General features: G+C 33.7%; 1 protein-coding gene across 2 annotated transcripts in view; it reads right to left on the bottom strand.

The window, feature by feature from the left end:
• Positions 1 to 19,567, bottom strand: part of LOC115446964 (kinesin-like protein CG14535) — a 229,331-nt gene that overhangs the window by 99,475 nt on the left and 110,289 nt on the right. The window contains exon 1 of one of the 2 annotated variants that reach the window (XM_030173814.2): positions 15,647 to 15,792. The exons of the other annotated variant lie outside the window; for it this stretch is intronic. The gene's annotated coding sequence lies outside the window, so the exon portion shown is untranslated. Of the gene's footprint in view, positions 1 to 15,646; positions 15,793 to 19,567 lie in introns of those variants that run through there. 2 annotated transcript variants of the gene reach the window in all.

Raw genomic sequence — 19,567 nt, forward strand, 5'->3', positions numbered from 1 at the left:
TCAGACAATAAATCAGGAAAATTACTGTGCTACGATGTTTATAATGGACCACATAATTACTCCATAGATCTGCAGTTTTTAATATTTAGCGTATTGAAAGTTTAAATTAAGTCATTAGAAATTACATATTGGAATTTATATTTTGAGTCAGAAGGTGTATGTAATGAGATGTCATTTTTAGGTGTATAACTAAAAAGTGAGAAATAAAAGACTTCTTTTTTCGGAAGTTGGTTATATTTTTTTGGATAGTTTTTTTTTAATAGGTATTGCTTCTCAGTGACATCGATCATCAATCGATCGATTGTACATCCATGTATAACAATTTACCAGTTTTATATCCATAGTTTTGCATAATATTTGCGACACACGACGAAGCAAAATAGTTGGTTCTGTACTTTTTTACCAACAGCAGTCAGCTTTGACTGTAAGTATGGGAATACCGTCTTTTACATCGCCACAGGCAACATCTTTATCAGTTTCTTCCCTAGTGGCCTCTTGCATCCTGTCCTCTGCAGCTAATTTCAATCATTTAGCTAACTCGTCGTAACATTTCATGTAAACATTTTGCGTTAATATTGGTAAATCTATGGAAGCTAACTGTTCGTTTAAATTTGATCTACCGACTTCAGTCATCATAGCTTCATTCACAGTTCCACGATATACGTCCATACTATCAGTATATCTCTTAGCGCTTAAATAGCTTAAATTCCATATTGCACATATTACACTTCATTAAAAATGTTGACTGCAAGCAAACATTCTCTTTCAATAGTTGTAAATGTTCGATACTACAACCTGTTGCTCTGTTGTGGTTATTGAGTGTTTTAATTTGATCCAAAAAATATTGAAAATCTATAATTTTGCGGCTTTTAATAACCTTATTTATTTTGAGTGTAATATCAGGCACGATTACCTAAAAATTAAAAAAAAATATATAGAATATACTATTATTGTTATCGAAGTTTACGCAAACACTACATACTTAAGTAAAACTGCATATGGATCTAGACGCGTTTAATTTATACAAGTATAATGACGCCGAAACCTGCACAGGGTTAAACGTCAGGATAAAATTATATGTAAAATTGATGTGAGCGTGTAAACCTAAACTAGCCCAAATAGTTAAGAAGATAGGTATACTAACTACTACTAGTAGTTTTATTCACTAGCTACATAAATTACCAAATCCCTTATTTCTAAGGTTCAAAGAGGAGAAAGATATAGGATTCCGTCTCTCGTTACTTGAATTTTCTTAATAGTGCGCATCAGTGAACACAAAAACCTTGTTATTTGAAAGTAAGCGTACCTATGCATTATGCAAAAAAATCAGCCAAGTGCGAGTGGGACTCGCGCACTGGGTATTTGGCGAGTTGTAAACGTTTTGACAACGGGACAGCAAAGTGATTCTATAAGGCTAAGAACTCACGAAGCGGTTTTTACTCGCGCACGCCGTGGTTGAGAAACGGCTGTTTTATTTCCAAACTCATGACGACCGGAGATCTGTGCGATTTGTAACCACCGCGGTTCCGATTATGTCCTGCAAACTTGGCGAGCGATTATCGCAAGGCGGGCGGTTACAAGATGGACAGTTAACGGTCAGTTGAGTTCCAGAACGCCATGGACACATATCAGAAACGATCACGATGGAGGAAAATGGCGTCAGATTTCTGTAACCGCCCCTCCCCTACCGACTACTGCAGTCGCCCACCTACTAACCACAGAGCGCGCTGGTGCTACCGTGGCCCGCACGATTCTACTAGTTGGCCGCCAATACAGCGGGTACCGCATACAACCGCGCACGCCGCGGGCGTAAAACGAGTTTTGAAATGTGCGTTTAGTCCATTGAAATGTTACAATTTAAGGACCGAATATTGCATTTCTTGGAGGACGCAATTTTATTTTTGGGCCATGTGTGGGGGGTCAATAGAAGCTTAACCTCAAGTTTGTGGGGTCGCCACCCTTGTCCCCCGGCCGCCATCTTGGAAAAAGGGGTGAAAACACTTTTTTAGAGATATCTCGGAAACTATACGTCTTACAAAAATTTTGTAAAGCCATAATTTGTAGCAAATTGTTTTGCCTGCAAATATGTTTTTTTTTCTCCTTTATCCCGAAATGGTAACTCATACCTTTTCTACCTGCATAACATTCGATAAGTTAAATTTGGTAAGTTCTATGGCAAAGAAAAGAGTTAGGAATAAATAAGTAAAGTTGTACGAATTTAACAAAAAAATTGTAATAATATATTTACAATAAAAAATCAAAAATAAGTTAAACATTTTGTTTCGACCGGATTCTCATGAGCATTGACGAACCCGGTAAACTTTGGAGCGCTGTAACAGCGATTTAAATGAATGAAATAAAAAAAAATTATAGGGAACAATTTTCCTCAAAAGATCATTTACAAGTTAGTTTGAGGTAATTTTTTTGTAAAATGTAAAAAAAAAAGTTATAGAGCAAAAACGTATAAACATTTTCTCACATTTTTGCTTATAACTTCTTTAATTTTTAATTTAGGGCAAAAAGTTATATAAACATATTTGTAGACAAAACAATTTGCTACAAATTATGACTTTACAAAATTTTTGTAAGACGTATAGTTTCCGAGATATCGCGAATAAGTGTTTTCACCCCTTTTTCCATGATGGCGGCCAGGGGACAAGGGGTTCGACCTCACAAACTTGAGATTAAGCTTCTATGGACCCCCCACACATGTTCTAAAAATAAAATTGGGTCCTCTAAAAAATACAAAGCTCATGTAACATTTCAATGGGCTAATTGTTTTTAGCTTAAGGTTCCATTTTTTTCCTTCGAGTAACTATGCTCAAGTGTTTAATGAGTAAAAAAGCAACAACCATAACTACAGATGCATGTTATAACATTAGTACATCAATCTTTTAGCTTTTGCTTTAGCCGAAGTTTCAGCGTTGTTACGTTTCCTTTTCTTGCCTAGAAATAGCTTTACTTCCCATTGTGTCTGAAACATAATAATATAATAATAATTTATAGTAACTACTAAAATTATTGTCAATCATTAAAGAAAAAAATATTTTACTTACTAAAGTACTAAGATGTGGCAATCACTGTATACACGTGACTCTTTTTTCTACGCACAGCAAAGTCCAACTGGAGTCTCGCCGGAGCGACAAGCGATACGTCCTCTCTCTAGAAAGCCTCAAGGCGGACTAATTTGAAACGATTTGCGCGTTGCGTTTTATAGTGGTATTTAAAATATTTATAGAAAAATAACAGAACTAATTTTGTAGAATTTTTAAATTGTATGTTTTTAAGGAGATGTTCTTCTATTATAGTAATCCAATATTATATCCAATTAAGTAAGATATAGTGATAAAAAATCATTTAAATGACCAACATTTCTGAAATTTTCGAATTCTTTGAATTTTTATTTCTCATGAATTAAACATAAAAAGATATTTTTCTCTACTAACTTTTTCTTCAGGATCTTTTTAGTTAGATAAAAATAATATATTGTTATGTTCCTTAGTGGTTTAAGATATTTTGAGCTTCGAAATAGACGTTCGAAGCGCAAATTTGAAAACCTCTGTTCAGTAATCATTAAACAATTTACAAATACTCAATAAATCTAAAAATTTTCTCTACTAACTTTTTAGACAACAAAATTTTCTATAATAATTACTAATTCATATGTTTTTAAAATAATGTTTTGATGGATATTATCTCCTTCGAAAAGTGCTGTTTTTGAGACATACGGCGCGCGGATGCGTAAACGCTCTTAGGGATTATTTAGTATGGAGATAGTTTGAGACCCTGGGAAGGAAATAGGCTACTTTTAATCCTGGAAAACATTTTCACGCTGATGAAGCCACGCGCAAAAGCTAGTAAGAAAATAAATCGTTTAAGCTTTGACATCTGCAAATAAATAATGTAAAGTGCGACCAAAAATAAACAACCAAAAACTCCCAAAACATTCTAAAACAGTCCATGAAACTAGGTGACCCGCATTGTATTAATAAACACACGCACAAGTTAGCTGCAATAGCATTCCGACGAGCTATAAAACGTCAACATTGAAAGTCGTTAAACTGCCGATCGACTGCAGATTTATGTGGCAGCTTACACCGAATATACTTCGAATTGAACAATCAAATTTGAAATTTGGGAGGTTTTACTGCCTAACGGCTTAGTGTTACGTAGACGCGGGACTGACGGCTTTATATTGTTTTTATTACTTTCGGCACCTATGTGTAAAACGCGACTTTGAGCGATGTTTTAAATTGGCTTTTTATTTCGGTTGTGACGGCGACAGTGAGCAATTTTATTTACGTCATTCATTTCTCTTATCTCTTTTTTAAGGTATTTCACTTAACATTGTGACATTTTATCAAATTCGGTGAAGCACTTTTTTTTTAATGCGTCAATAAATTAAAAGTATTTTGTTTTTTTATATTGATTTTGTTTGGTGAGAGAGTTGATATAGAATGCTGTCTTTCTGTGTCTGGGCCGGAAAACCTTGTTAAAGTTAGTTCGTGAGCATCGCGTGTTCGTCGCTAAGATCTTACTTGCTTTATTATGATGTGGATATAACATAGCATGAAAAAGAAAAAAAACCGTGACTAGAGACCAGATACCAGATACAATGTAATACAACTAAGACATGAAATGTTTTCTTGGGCTACATTTTACTTCAACGACATCATCATAGACTTAGTGCAAATATCGTGCAAGGACAACCTGTCTAGCAAAACGCTATCCGCTACGCGGCCTAGCGAAACGCGACTACGCACGCTACGAACACGCAGCGTAGCGAAACGCCATGAGCTACGCAACAGCCATGCGCGTGGCTTTTACACCGTAATGTAGTCGCAAAGGGACTAAATGAACAGTGTTTTGTGAAGACGTTAAAAATTTATAGCCCCGCTTCGCTTTGTGCTTTTATTGTCGACGCCGGCGCTCCTTGGCTCTACGTAATAATTAAAGTACAAGACTCGCCGACTGACGGCAGAATTAAAAAGTTTTTTTTTAGTGTTCATTTTGGATAATGTTTTATATTCGCGTAACGCTAATTGTAATGGCTTGTAGGTTACGGGTGGGAGTAATTTGTTTACGTTTCGCGGGATTATAGGCCTTTGAGTTGTTTTGGTGTTGTTAATTATTGTAAATAAATTCAATTTTACGTTTATTTTTATAACGAACTTATCCAATAACTTGTTACATGTTTAAAATATTTTTATAGGTGTTACAACATTAATATACTTAGTATAAAAATATACCACACTCAAAACTCCTCCTTTTTTAAAAAGTTTTTTAACACATGCCACAATATGAAATGTCAAAGATATTAACCAGACAAATCTGAAGTGACCCGGTCATTAGCCGGGTCGGAGGGCGCCCGGGTCGTAATGACCGGCCGCTTATCATTCCGGATAACGTCTAAGTTTGCTTAGCCGAGACCGGTTTAATTAATTTATGAATTAAAGATGTCGGATTGAGACCTTCGCTTTCGGGATATTCCGGCAACTTTGATTGCGTTGACGTATTTATAATTTAATCTGATGTTTTGTAATTAATGTAATATATTAATTTGATTACAAGGTGTGATAACTTAGCGGGAGTAGAACAAACGAAATAGAGTTTGCGGATTTGGTTTTCATTACATGAAACTTTAACTTCGAGGTTTTTGTATTTGAAGGATTTTTGACTTCCTCTTATTAAAAGCTAACTGGAACAAAAACCTACGCATTAAATGCATTGCATGTTTATGTCGGTATGATATTAATTAATTACTTGCAAAATACCTTAATACAGCTGTTATTATTTAGTACCCTTGTCCATTATTTTAACGTCCGTAAATATATATATTTTGAGACGCGCCGCAAGAAATGGCGGATATATTTCTGTTACTTTGACGGTAACTCGTTGGGTTTGCTAAGAATATATATAGGTTAAAAATTGTTTTTAAATTGTGCTAACAATACTAGACTCTAAGAAAGTGTCTAGACTAATATTCTCAGTTGTAGTAAACTTAAAACACCGACAATTAAGTTAGAATTATATTGTTTATTAGTCTTATAGACTAGATTGTAAGGGTTTGCTAAGGATATATATAGGTTAAAAATTGTTTTTAAATTGTGCTAACATTACTAGACTCTAAGAAAGTGTCTAGAACATTACTCTCAGTTGTAGTAAACTTAAAACACCGACAATTAAGTTAGAATTATATTGTTTATTAGTCTTATAGACTAGATTGTAATTTACTGCTAAGGACCTGGCTCTTACAACAAAGGAAAAAATACTTTTCAGTCAAAATAGACAATAAAAGCCTATTACATATGAAAAATTCGCATAGAGCTGAAAATTGGTACGTTCAATACGTAATTATCAATAAAATTGAAATTAAACTAATTTTCGGATTCTATCGCGGTGCTAGTATTTTATTTTCTCCCGACGTTTCGAAGACTTTGCAGCCTTCATGGTCACGGGGGGGACTGAAGGCTGCAAAGTCTTCGAAACGTCGGGAGAAAATAAAATACTAGCACCGCGATAGAATCCGAAAATTAGTTTAATTTCAATGTCTAACATTCGCATAAACATAAGAAATCATTATCAATAAAATGTCAAAAGTCCCCATTGATCCTACGTGTGCAAAAGATTTTATTCAAGGTCAAAGGTCAAAAATTCCCATTTATCTCTGAAACTGGAGGTATAATCGAAAAATAGGTAAGACAAAGTTGTAGATCATGCATATGTCTTGAAACTAACTAACCTTATTTATGTTATGGACAAAACTATACTCCTGGGCTCTATATTACTTCATCCATAAAGTACTGTAACTGACGATGACAGCAAAATGACGGATGATATTACTTGAGAATACCCGACTGTGATTAATAGTTGTGAACCGGTTAGTTGCATAGTCCAGTTCAAGAAAGACAAATCCTAAGGATTATATTCTTTTAAATTTAAACACAAGATATTAAAGAATAAGTCACTACTAAAAAGAACCGAGGAAGCCAGTATATATATTCTCCAATTCAATGTTTTTTTTATTGCTTTGAATGACGAGACGAGCTTGCCGTTCGCCTGATGGTAATCAATGTAAACAGAAACTAATTTGTTTTAAATCAATTATTATAAAGATACAATACGCAAAGCAGGTACACAAAGACTACACACGCATTATTAAAAACGCCAACACAAGTCAACGCAAGCGCACTGGTTTTATTATTATTACACTTTATAAAACAACGGCAACGCTCCCCAGTTTATGGATTATAAATTTCATTAGTGTATGTTGTCGGACGATCGCGTTTATTGCTTTTGTGACACGCTGTGGGGGCGTTCGATGAACATTTATGCACGCTTGTTACACGCCATGCTTTTAGTGACGCGTTTTGTTTGTGAATTATTTTGTTGCGTAGCGCCTGTTTTTTATGTTCGCATAAATTTGTTGGCTAGCCGTTGAGCCAAATTGCTCGGTGGATCTATGTGTGGTTTGTCGAACAATTTAATTAACGTTGCTGATTAATTTCGCGTGGGGTCGATTTTGTCATGAATCAGCTCATTTTTGTTGTACGTTTAATTTTGACATTTTGATATTCTTACACTGTGTTTATAATCATACGAAATAAATTTGAAGTCCATCATTTTAATATGACTGTAAAACTGGTACATCGAAACACTGATACTTAGTTTTATTTAACAACAGTTTAATCATACTTCTTTAGAAATACAGACACTATTAATTTTCCTCTTTCAAATGTCCACTTTATTGTACTAACATAACTTAAAACAAAAAAAAAATACCCCACACAAAGTTTAATCAACATACCAGCACGAGTATCTGACAGCGCCCAGCAAGTTGTAAACTATGCACGCTAAACTATCCGGCGGTGTGTATCGCCGCGCTCTAACACAGTCCGGGTGGTTTATTACCACTATTTACTCAGTAACTGTGAATGTATTATAATTAATTAATCCATATGTTTTCTGCTTTGTTGCTTCGTCATGAAAACGTTCTAATTGGATCTTTGTTCAAAACTGTTTTAGCTCACAAAAAAGTTTGAATTTAGTTATGCTTTTTTCCCTTGATTATATTTTAAGTATAGTTTTTATTTTTAGTTGTTGATTATTGTAGTTGTGATATGTAATCTATACTTATAATAAATCTGTAGAGAGGTCAATTCTGTACATGAAATATATTTCCAAAATAACTATCAGGGGGTGATTAGGGATCGATACTGATGCCAAAAATGCAATTAGTAAAATTTTTGTCTGTCTGTCTGTCTGTCTTTCTGTCTGTCTGTCTGTCTGTCTGTCTGTCTGTCTGTCTGTCTGTCTGTCTGTCTGTCTGTATAACCGTTATAGAAACAAAAACTACTCGACGGATTTTAACGAAACTTGGTACAATTATTTGTCATACTCCTGTGCTGGTTATAGTATACTTTTCATCACGCTACAATTAATAGGAGCAGAGCAGTGAAGGGAAATGTTGGGAAAACGGGAGAAGTTACTCCATTTTTAAGCTTCCGTCGCGTGTGCAACCTTAATGGTTAAAGCTACGCAGAAATCATGTATGACGGAAATGTTCTCCTTAAAATTATGTAAAAATATCCCACGACAGCATATGTCTATCTTTTATGGTTGACTCACAATAACACGTGTAACTCCCGATAGCTTAGCAGTTCGAAGCTTTCTCATTATATTTGACTACTCTTACGTTTATAACACTCTCAGTCATCCCTAATTAAAAAGTTAACATTATTAAATATTCCATAAAAAAGAATCATAGAAATCGGTATAGAAACACCAAAGTTATACATGAAATACGCTAATAATAAGCCATCACGCGTGAACACTGAATCATGCTATAAGCTTCTTTCGATTTCACCAGGATCCCATCATCAGACCCTGACAGGACAATCGGACCACCTGCATACCACCATACTTAAAAAAACATCCCGACAAATTGAGCACCTCCTCCATTTTTGAAGTCCGAAATCCACGCGGGCGAAGCTGCGAGCGGAAGCTAGTTTACAGAATATTTTTATTATTTTGTATTCTCCATTCGTTCGGTATAGGACACTCTTAATATTTTTTAATAAATATAACCTGTTAGAATTGTTAATTTGTTAAAAAGCTTACATTTACTAAAGAATGGTAGCCAAACTTAAAGAGTTCTTGTTAGAGAAAGGTCGTATCTTATTTAATACTGTATTTTATTCTTTTAGTTAAGCTACTTTAATTACATAATGGAAAGATTTAAGGTTTCTCGCGAGTTGCTTTCTTCGCTCTTCAGTAGACGTAAAGTATCTTTGAAACTGAATGGAAGTATTTTACTATTACTCCATTATTTCTACATTGGATAACGGGGTTGTTTGTTAAGTAAAAAGTAGAACTTATTTTTACAAATAGAATAATCATTAATGATATTTGTTGAATATATTTTTAAATATATTTCATTATAATTTTTGTTTGATTACATAATTCGGGACTCTAAAGCGATTTCAAAAAATATTTTTCAAATAGAAATATATATACAATGACAAGGTAATGGGGTATAGTATATTGTAAATAAAATGTTTGTGTGTTCAATTATTTTTTGTATATTTAAGAAAAAATCTGTTCAGTATCAATGGAGACCATATTGACTCGCCACACGAAACACTAGTAAATAAACTCTGAAAATTTCCTAACGGGCAGCAAAGTCGACGTGCTCAAAAATATTTGAAAAAAAACAGCATTACAAGTACTCCAGGAATTACAAAAACTGCATTTTCACGTACGAACACTTTACCGGGCTACATTCTTTGAATCTAAATTCGCTCGCCGCATAGTTTTAAACTAAAGAAACTTGCAACTGTTGTGGCAGACACACATCAAAACGCTGCGATGTAGAGCTACGTAAAGCTAGGCGCGACGCTTTGCAACGGACAGAACTTTCGTTTAGACGATCGTTTTTTCCTAGAATTTCACTATTTAATATGGTAGATGACTACTTTTTTAAAATACATTAACCAAATGTGTATGTTATCCAAAATGTAATAAAAAACTAATTTTAAAATAAATTAAAAAATAAGTTATAATTTTAGCAAATTTGGTCAAAGGGGTCGCTGTCAAATAACAATAATAGTAAACTATGACGTCACTGAGGGTTACCGGCCATAATTATGATTAAGCATATGCACGAGATAGTGGGGTGTTACTGCAACGCCCTCACTTTTGCCCATAATATTTTTTTTTCGTATTATTTTCTGTTATCACTATAGCATGTTAACGGTAAAAACTCTTTATAGTAGCTCATTTCAGAGCGGTATGTACTGAGCACAACCAAAAACAATTCAGTAAAGTAGGTCGGCCTCCTGGTGATTGTGATGGTGCATAGCAATTTCCAATGATCAACAAGATACAGTATTTACCTTAATGAGCTATGACACTTTTTGTAGTAAGAATGAAAAATCTGAAATTCACTTGCTACGTCAATTCATCGCACCCACTTTGATGTGCGTCAACCACCAAACCTCTAGAGGAGGTAAGCGGTGGGAATAAAAAAAAATCCCTCACAATACCTCAGCTTTCCATTATGCTATACACGTTTTATTCCGTTTTCAACAAATTTCTCTACTTACCGTAATTGTTCCGATAGAACATCGCTAACTTTCGGGCTGCTCAAGCAGTTTTACTCACTGAGATTGTCCTTGTATCTTTAATACGTTTTGTCTTCGCGTGACCGACTTACTTTGTGGCGAGTCTTGCGTTCAAAAAATAACAATGGATGGAAAAGCAATTGTTGCAATTGAAAACAGTGCCCTAGTTTTCTGTTGTAAAATATTTATTTTGATATTAATATTAAATTATTTTTCGGATTTCATCGCGGTTTTTATGTTTTAATTTTCTCCCGACGTTTCGACGACTGTAGCCATCGTGGTCACAGGGGGGGGACTGAGGTGGTGGTCATCCGCAAAGTCAAAGTTACAATATCTAGGTACATATATTAATTGTTGTAACTTTGACTTTGCGAATATAGAAACCGCGATAAAATCCGAAAAATAGTTTAATTTTAATGTCTAACATTCGCGTGAACATAAGAAATCATTATTTATTTTGATCTCAACGTAACAATAGTGTATGGAAAGTACAGAGTAAATTGTAACGTCGAGTGAAGAAGTTAAAAGCCTTATAACAGTTTTAAGAATTTTACTGGGTGTTTAAGTGTGATGGTGTGTTCCAAAACCTAGCAGAGAGAAATTAACAACTTTTACACAGGAGGAGTAATCATTATAAGCTATGAATATTTAGTCACATTTATGCTGTAAGAAAAACAATTAAATGTAATTAGTACGTATAATACGTAATTCAGTTATCCTTTATAATAGCTTTCTCGAGACCACTTATTTATGACTAGCTTTGTCTATAGCTCTGCTCACGTGAAATAGTTTTCCGAAATAAAAATTTGCGTATAGCACTAAGAAGTAGTGTTTCTTTCTATAAAAAATATCGTTTTAATAGTTCCTGAGATAAGGCGTTCAAACAAACTTTTCAGCTGTAGTATAGAAAAGAAATCAAAATTACTTTGTTTTATATTAATGCTTGCGAATGATAACATCAATTTAATTGCCTGAACACATGAACTCTTGTTTCTTAGCAAGGTTTATCCGCTGCGCCTGGGATAAAGTCGTATGCAACTGCCCATTCGAGCGTAGTTTGCATGCATTATGATATATTCACACCCTGGGACTAATCCATTTTACTGTTACAACAATTTTGTGTAGAGTTTATGCAATTACAAATCATTTGTATGCGTTATGTTTGTTTCAAGTGTTGGTAAACTAAAACGGTTTTTATGTTGGTGAATTGATTAAACAGTATTTTCGAAAACCAGTGTTTCTTATAAACACTAATATTTATAAATAAAGAGTTCTAAGGTTATATAGAGTGGACATTGGAAAGATTGTCATACAAATTTTGCGCTTATGTGATGGTTATTCAATCTACCGTGAAATACAAAACACCAATGTAAATTACTAGATATTTTTTCGATATCGTAATTTGCACGTTTTTAATGCGCATATTAGCATATTTATTGTAAATATATTATTTTTGTATTAATATCTAAGAACGCTGTGATATCTTCTCACACGGACATTTCAGAATAATTGGTAATAACTTTGGAGCACAAATTTAGTCCTGATGTTCTTTCTATAACTAACTATACTCTGTAATGAATTTGTTTATAAATAACTTAAATTGGCACAGATTCGAAACACATTCTCCTTAAAAAAAAATGATCTAATTTTGGTATAGCATAAAACCTAATGTAATAGATAATAACACCAACTTTCTAGATTCATTGCGTCCTATTTCATTCGCCCAACTACCTTTTAGTCGACTACATTTCTTGAAAATATAACCTTTCCTTAAGTAGAACTACATTAATGGCCACTATAAACAACATAACATTTGCATTTCCCGATAAGAAAAACACGAAACAACAAGTGATAAAAGTGATGCGTAAAACGGAACGCGATGTTAAGTGTTATGTCCCTACTCTCTTCGAATGATTGATCTTCCTTTTTACATGTTTATTTACAATATGAAAGCGTTTTAGTTTGATTAAACGGGTCGGTCGTGCGTTGAAAGGTGGATTTAGCTTGTTGACTGCTGCTGTTGATGCTGGACGGAATATTTGTACTGGTCTTTGTATGAGCCGATGTGCGTCGATGGAGTGGGAGAGGGCGGTTTGAAGAAGGGTTTGTTTTTCGGTTTTTTATGGTTAAAAAGTATAAGAGGTTTATTACTGTAACTTACAAGTATAAATTAAGATTATACTGCCTGTCTTGGTGGCGTAGTATTAGGGTACGACTGTAGTGGTGAGGTGTAGGGTTCGATCCCTCAGGCAAAGTGATATTGGGTTTTCTTCACATTAATAATTCGGAGTTTGGAATTTGTGCCCAATATGGGGATAGTTTAACTCTATATCACGACATGGGACGGAATACACACGGCGGAAAGTGGGTGCGTCAGTTACGCCTCTGCTTACTCCCTTCGGGGATAAAAGGCCTGTGTGTAGAATTGTAATTGTAGTTGTTTAGTGGTAGAAGCTTGGGTGCAAATAGTAATTATTTATTACTCTTTTTGAAGCTGAAGAATGATCAATTTCATAGTAAATGCTAGATTCACGCGTTACGATAGCAACTAATAATGATTTAATTACAAAACATGTCATGATTGTTTACGCCAAGTGACGTTACATGTCAAAACTCATAATGCCCTGTAATTTAACTAACTATGATACCCTTCAAACCGGAACAATGCCTGCATAATGCTTTGTTTATACAACAGCGGCAGCTAGCCACTAGCAAGGATTCGCGTATACGAGGTATATATCAACTAATGAAAATAACTGTTAATATACGATGTTTTTCTTTACATTTATTGTTTTGATGGGGTGGCAGTCGTCTGGTAAATCTTTATATTTATTTTTATTATGTAAGATCTGAATAATTTAAATATTTTTAAAAATAAGGTTAGACACAAAAAATATTTATTTTCGATGAGACAAAAATAATAATAACATTTTACATAATATTATTATTGTTTCATTAAATTAATAAAGAGACAAACATTCTTAAAATTATATCCAGTTTAAATAAAATACATTGTGTTCTAAATTTGAAAATTAAGCCATTCCTATTTTCAAAAATACTTTTAAAAACAAATAAAAACGTTTTACAAAAACTATTTACCGTCGAGGTCCCGTAATGAACTGTCGTCGGTTGTTTAAAGAGACCTTGTTTGCTTCTATCCCAGTTTTTGCGTGGCCGGCCGGTGTAATCTAGTTTTTACTGCATTCTACTTGTTAAGATGCCGTTTTTCGCTGGATTTATACGAGTAAAAATATCTGGTTTCAAAGGATTTGCTTTGATATATGAAGCGTGTGTATACCGAGGTAATTAGGTTTGACTGATTAAATAAAACACTCGAATATGTCTTTTACTCATACCTACCTGTCTATCATATTTTTTTCTTAGAGAATATCAAACACTTTGCGAGATACTTAATGCGTCAACAGTACAGAGTTTAAATTAATATTGGCAGGACATATATAAGATATCAGCATAAAAACCTTTTTCTTAGTATAAAAGATCTATCTTAGTCAGGTGTAACTTTCCACTATCGCAAGAGTTTTGAGAATCAATTCAGAATTCATAGAGATAAAGTGTATGTAAAAATATGTTCAAGGTTTTTAATTTTGTTACACTACTATACTAGAATAGAATATAATGGACTTATTTATACAACTGTTAGATATATTTAAGAAAAGCGTGAGAAATATAGCAAAAGAACATCTTATTTATTTTAATACGGGCCCGGCAAGGTGAACCCACTCCACCTGATAGTAAGTGGAGGGGGGTCCAATAGAATGTCGACTGACGAGAGATGATTACCCTCGGCAGTCGACACAATTATGCCGGCCTGCTGGAACTTCATTTACAAAGGCTGCTTCCAGAACGCAACACACCATCCTGGTCACTATCCGGGCGGATGTAAAATATATCCTACCACTAGCATTAGACCTAGACATTATATGATCGATTTCTATAAACTACCGTAGCTGCTATAGTCCTATCCAAAATGAACACATCAGGATAAAGTTAGCTTGACATGCTGAGTGAGAGTGATAATACAGATGAGTTATTTTAACAGGTTTATTCGAACTACTACCGCGTAGTTAGGAGTTAAAATCGTTAGTAGATATCGTCCAATAGAATGTCTTATGCTATACGAGTAAATAGTTATTTTTGTCCGCACAGTGGCTTTTATTTCTACAATATAATATGTTTTTAAAGTATTCTGTCTCTGAATGAATGGAACGTCTTTTAACCTCTAACAGCCGTTTTCAATACACGATCCCAATCTCAATCTTCGATCCGATTCCGAAAATGAACCAATTAAAGTAAGTCATTAGTAAGCATTTCAAAAAATTTTGTTACATTTTTGTGATAGATGGAAAAAAGGATTGGTAACGTTTATGGAAAATTTTGGTCAGTCAACCCCCCAGGGTGGGTAATGGCGAGCACCAATCCGCACTGGATCAGGATGGTCGTATGGTGATCAAAACTAATATACTTTTCATAAACAAATAGCTCTTGGTCTTTTGGCCGACACGCTTTTGCCCAGTATTTGTACGGAGACAAATTAAATATTAAGTGTCAATAACCATTTCAGAACACTAGAAAAAAAATAGGTTTTATTTTGAAGATGATAGAGTATAATTTAGCTTAATACTTCTTTTTTTTCAGCGTTGATAATTAATAGCTGTGGACGTAATTAAAATAGTTCCTATTACATTTATGATATTAACATTCTACCGGGACTTTGTGTAATATTTGATTAATTAAAATCTTATGATTCGTAGAGAATTAATACTTATTGCGTCTTTACTCAGTTTTAAAAAATATATATATGGATTAGTAAACACATCATAACGGCTGGATTTAAAAAAAATGATCGTTATATTTTTTAGGACAAAAATTAAATAAATTATTTTGAATGTGTAAAGATAGGAGTGATTGAACAAACAATTATTAGTACTTTTTTAAAAAAAAATAATTATCAACAAGTAAAAAAGAAAATAAAAAATGATTTTTTGTACGTGTATATCACCAACCTTTCAAATAACATGTACGAAAATCACTAATACTAAAACTAATAGCCACTAATATATACACAAACACGAAATATAGTAAGCACGATACGAAATCGCCTCCCACAATACAATCACGTGCGCCGCCCTTCGCAGCCAGCGCGGTACTGAAGTTCAGTTACACGTTGTAGGCACATTGCATCTCTACGTAACGCCTCCGCGCTTTGCTGCTTGCCTGGTACCATTGAGCCGTTTTTTGGTGGAAAACGTCGTTTTTTTGGTAAAAACGTGAATATTATTATAATTATTGTGTATAAACGAAGTATTATTTTATTCGTCATTTAATTTTTTGGTCTACTACATTGTTTGTATTTTAGTTATACAAATGTTCTATAATTCCTGACTCTCTGGTACGTGTACATTGTACTTATTAATATTGTCAGCTATGTTTTTTACTTTTATTTTGGTCAAATGAAATCACAATTTGTAAATTAAATAATTAAATTACAAAAAAACTCTGTACTCAAACGTGTTTTGATGCACGACTTCCTGTGTTAATCAATTCCTTGAAATGAATCATACAGGCAGCTTTAATAAGAAAATTTATTTGACAACGTCTTAAAATCTCTTCGCGATCCAGAGACAAGTAATTGACTCATTAAGGCCTAATGAACGATAAAAATGGCACTCCACTTTTACCGTCTCGACATGTCTCGAGATGTAGCTTGAACATGTTTTATGCTCGTAATAAATTCAGTTATTAAGTTGTTTCTTGTACGTTATTGTGTCATTCAACCTAAAAGAGATACCAAATTAGAATAAATCAATATTTATAGAGTTATTTTACTTTAGTTCGCACTAAATGTCCTTCTTCGCAATCTAATTAAAAATTACTTGATTGACGATTACAGAATTCAATGCCATATATTAACATAACATTATAGATTTGGTGAATATTTCGTCAATAGAATTACAGAAAAATAGGGATACCACTGCATATTTTAAAAAACTTCCACTGCAGAACCTTTTTAAACAATATCATTAGTGTCCAGTACTCGACCAATTACCTCTTTTTATTAACAATCATTTTACAATCTGATAAGATGGACACACAATGGCTTAAGCATTAAGTCGACTCAATTAGAGAAAAAAAAAACATTGTAATTGCGCAATTTGATCTGAGATTTTGTAGGGCGCTGTAATTAGAGTAAAACCAGTGGAATTCGGACAAACAATTTTCTTTATAATTAAAGGGAGAAGGGGGACCGGCTCATTTGCAAGCCTTTGCCCTTGCTCCTTTTCTATGTAAAAACCTTCTTTCGAAAGGTTACCCTCTTGGTGATTAAATAGTTAATCGATAGGGCCTTTTGTCTTAGAGTTTTAATAAACCGTTGACGAATTTGGGATATTTGAAATCCATTTCAAATTTAATAATCTATTTGACTTCCTTTTTAGTGTGTTTTTTTTATAATAACTCCTTATCGTCTATCATTACGTATTGATAAAAATGCAATATGCAATTGTACACAGATACCATTATATTTCTTTTAATTTGGTATTTTAACAATTCTAAATATTTAAATGCCATCAACCCAAACAATAATAGGTTTCAAACATAAACAACTTAATTTAAATTCACTTAACACACAAGAATAATTTCAAAATTCATAAAATTCTAGAAAGTTCTATTCAAAATGTATTTATAACTAACACTTCACATATTCAATACATCCAAATTATTCACGAACTGAGCAATTTCAGTCTCAAAACAGAATTTATATTAGAATTCCATCCCGAGCGGTTGGCAGGTAACGGACACGACAAAGCCTATTCACAGGCTTTAAGGCCATAACGTCGCCTAATTGGGCTTACAACAAGGAACATTGTAACTAATATCCGGCTATTTCAAACGTGAACTGCCAAATGATCTTTGGGCTGCTTTCTATGAATAATGATCAATTATTGAAATGTGTATGTAGAGATGTCTATGTGTACTTAGAGATACATCGTAAAACGGAGTAAAGACTGCCTCGATGGCGCGTGTATTGCATGCGCTGAGGTCCTAGGTTCGAATCGCAGGTCGGACAAAGTGATATTTGGGTTTTTCTGCTTAATATCAGACCGGAGTCTGGAATTTGTCCCCGAAATGGCGATAGGCTCGCCCGCTATCACATCATGGGACGGAACACACTTGGCGAGAAGTGGGTACCCTGGTTGCGTCTCTGCTTACCCCTTCGGGGTTAAGTAAGTAATGTGTGTGTGTGTGTGAGTGTATAAAAAGGAAATGTGAAAGATAAGTAATAATCGATAAAATATTTGTAATTCTAGATTTATTGTTTGTTTCAAATTTTGTATGTGTAAAATTTATGATGGACAATCAACCATAAATGTAACTGAAGTTCAAAACTTTAAATCGTCCATACACCTTACGTCTTACTGAAATTTGTTTTTTGTGTGAAGTAAAATAAATCCCTTAAAGTTTTTTTTGTAAATAAAAAAATATTTTGGTAATAACTCAAAGTCGATTAGCGACTTGAAGTTTTGAATTTGTTGATCTACTTATGTTGGTGACTGTACATATAGTATTAATAAAGGCCGCTAAAGTATATGAAACATGTGGCGTTGCTTGCGGTTACGCCCACGTGAAAGTGGTATTAATATTAGCTTTCGCATTTAAACATTAAAACAGTAAAGTTACGCCATTATATCTTTGAGCAATGATACAATTTGCTACTAAAGCCTAAGTCCATAAGTGTAAATCGATATGAAATAAACTATTTTTACGGATTTTATCTCGGTTTTTTTACATTATCATCTTCTCTTAACGTTTCGAAGGCTGCAAAGTCTTTATGGTATCACGGGGCGGACTGAGGTGTTGGTTATCCGAAGTCAAAGTTACAATATCTACCTACATTTTATTTCGTATTCTATATAACTATATTTACAAAACTTCGATTATCTCAAAATAAGGTTTCCCTGACATACTGCTTTTACGCTTAGCACGGCAGTAGAGTATACGTATAAGTGGGTAGAGTTTTTACAACATAAACATTTTTTACATAAACTTTACGTAAAGAATTTTTTTAAGAAATTCACCCCTGCTCATTCCCATTTAACAACGCCAAGAAAAACATATTCATCATTTCTTTATAATTCTGTATAAATATTTAAAATGGATTATAAATCTTTCTGTTCCCACGAGTTAAACAGTATCAAATTACTGCGAGGGTACATCCTACAGTATGTTCACCCTTCATGTTAGAAAACAAATAGGTGGAACCCCCCGTGGAACAAAAGTCAAAGGAAAATAGTTCTTATATTATACAATGTAGAGTTGTAGAGTTCTTTTCTAGATGATAAAGTAATGTTGTAGTTATAAAAATCAGTTTGAAGTGTTCGAAATGACGTGGTGCATTGCTGAGGGACTCGGAGGGAAGACGGAGGACGGAGGGCTGAGGGCAAAGGCCAGGATTAAACGGGTCACTGGTCAGGTAAATATTATTACAAAAACAAATTCAGATCAGTTTAATGCACCATTGATATTATTTCCCTTTTTTGTTGGGGACGGTTTTCCTGTTGGATAGAGTTATTATTTAATGGACTTCGGTTTGAATAATAATGTGTTTTATAATATAAAATATGATAATGTATTCTGAAGTGACTGGTCTACTTTATGTTAGACATTAATGTAATATTTTCGGGGAGAAGAAAAATGAAAGAATACGTTTATGCTGGAACAATAGTATGGCTATTAAGACACAGTATTATAAATTTTATATTATCTCAAACTACACAGCTTTTACATAGAAAATGTTCAAAGAATCTAAATTCAAAAATATAAATAAAATATAACATTCATGTAAGCGTGTACGATATACCTGATAAAAAAAAACAAAGAAACTCCAAGCGATTTTAACTGTTGGAAGTCGGAATGGCTTAGCATTT

The sequence above is a fragment of the Manduca sexta genome, chromosome 24 (genome assembly GCF_014839805.1).
Source record: "Manduca sexta isolate Smith_Timp_Sample1 chromosome 24, JHU_Msex_v1.0, whole genome shotgun sequence".
Taxonomy (NCBI): Eukaryota; Metazoa; Arthropoda; class Insecta; order Lepidoptera; family Sphingidae; genus Manduca; species Manduca sexta.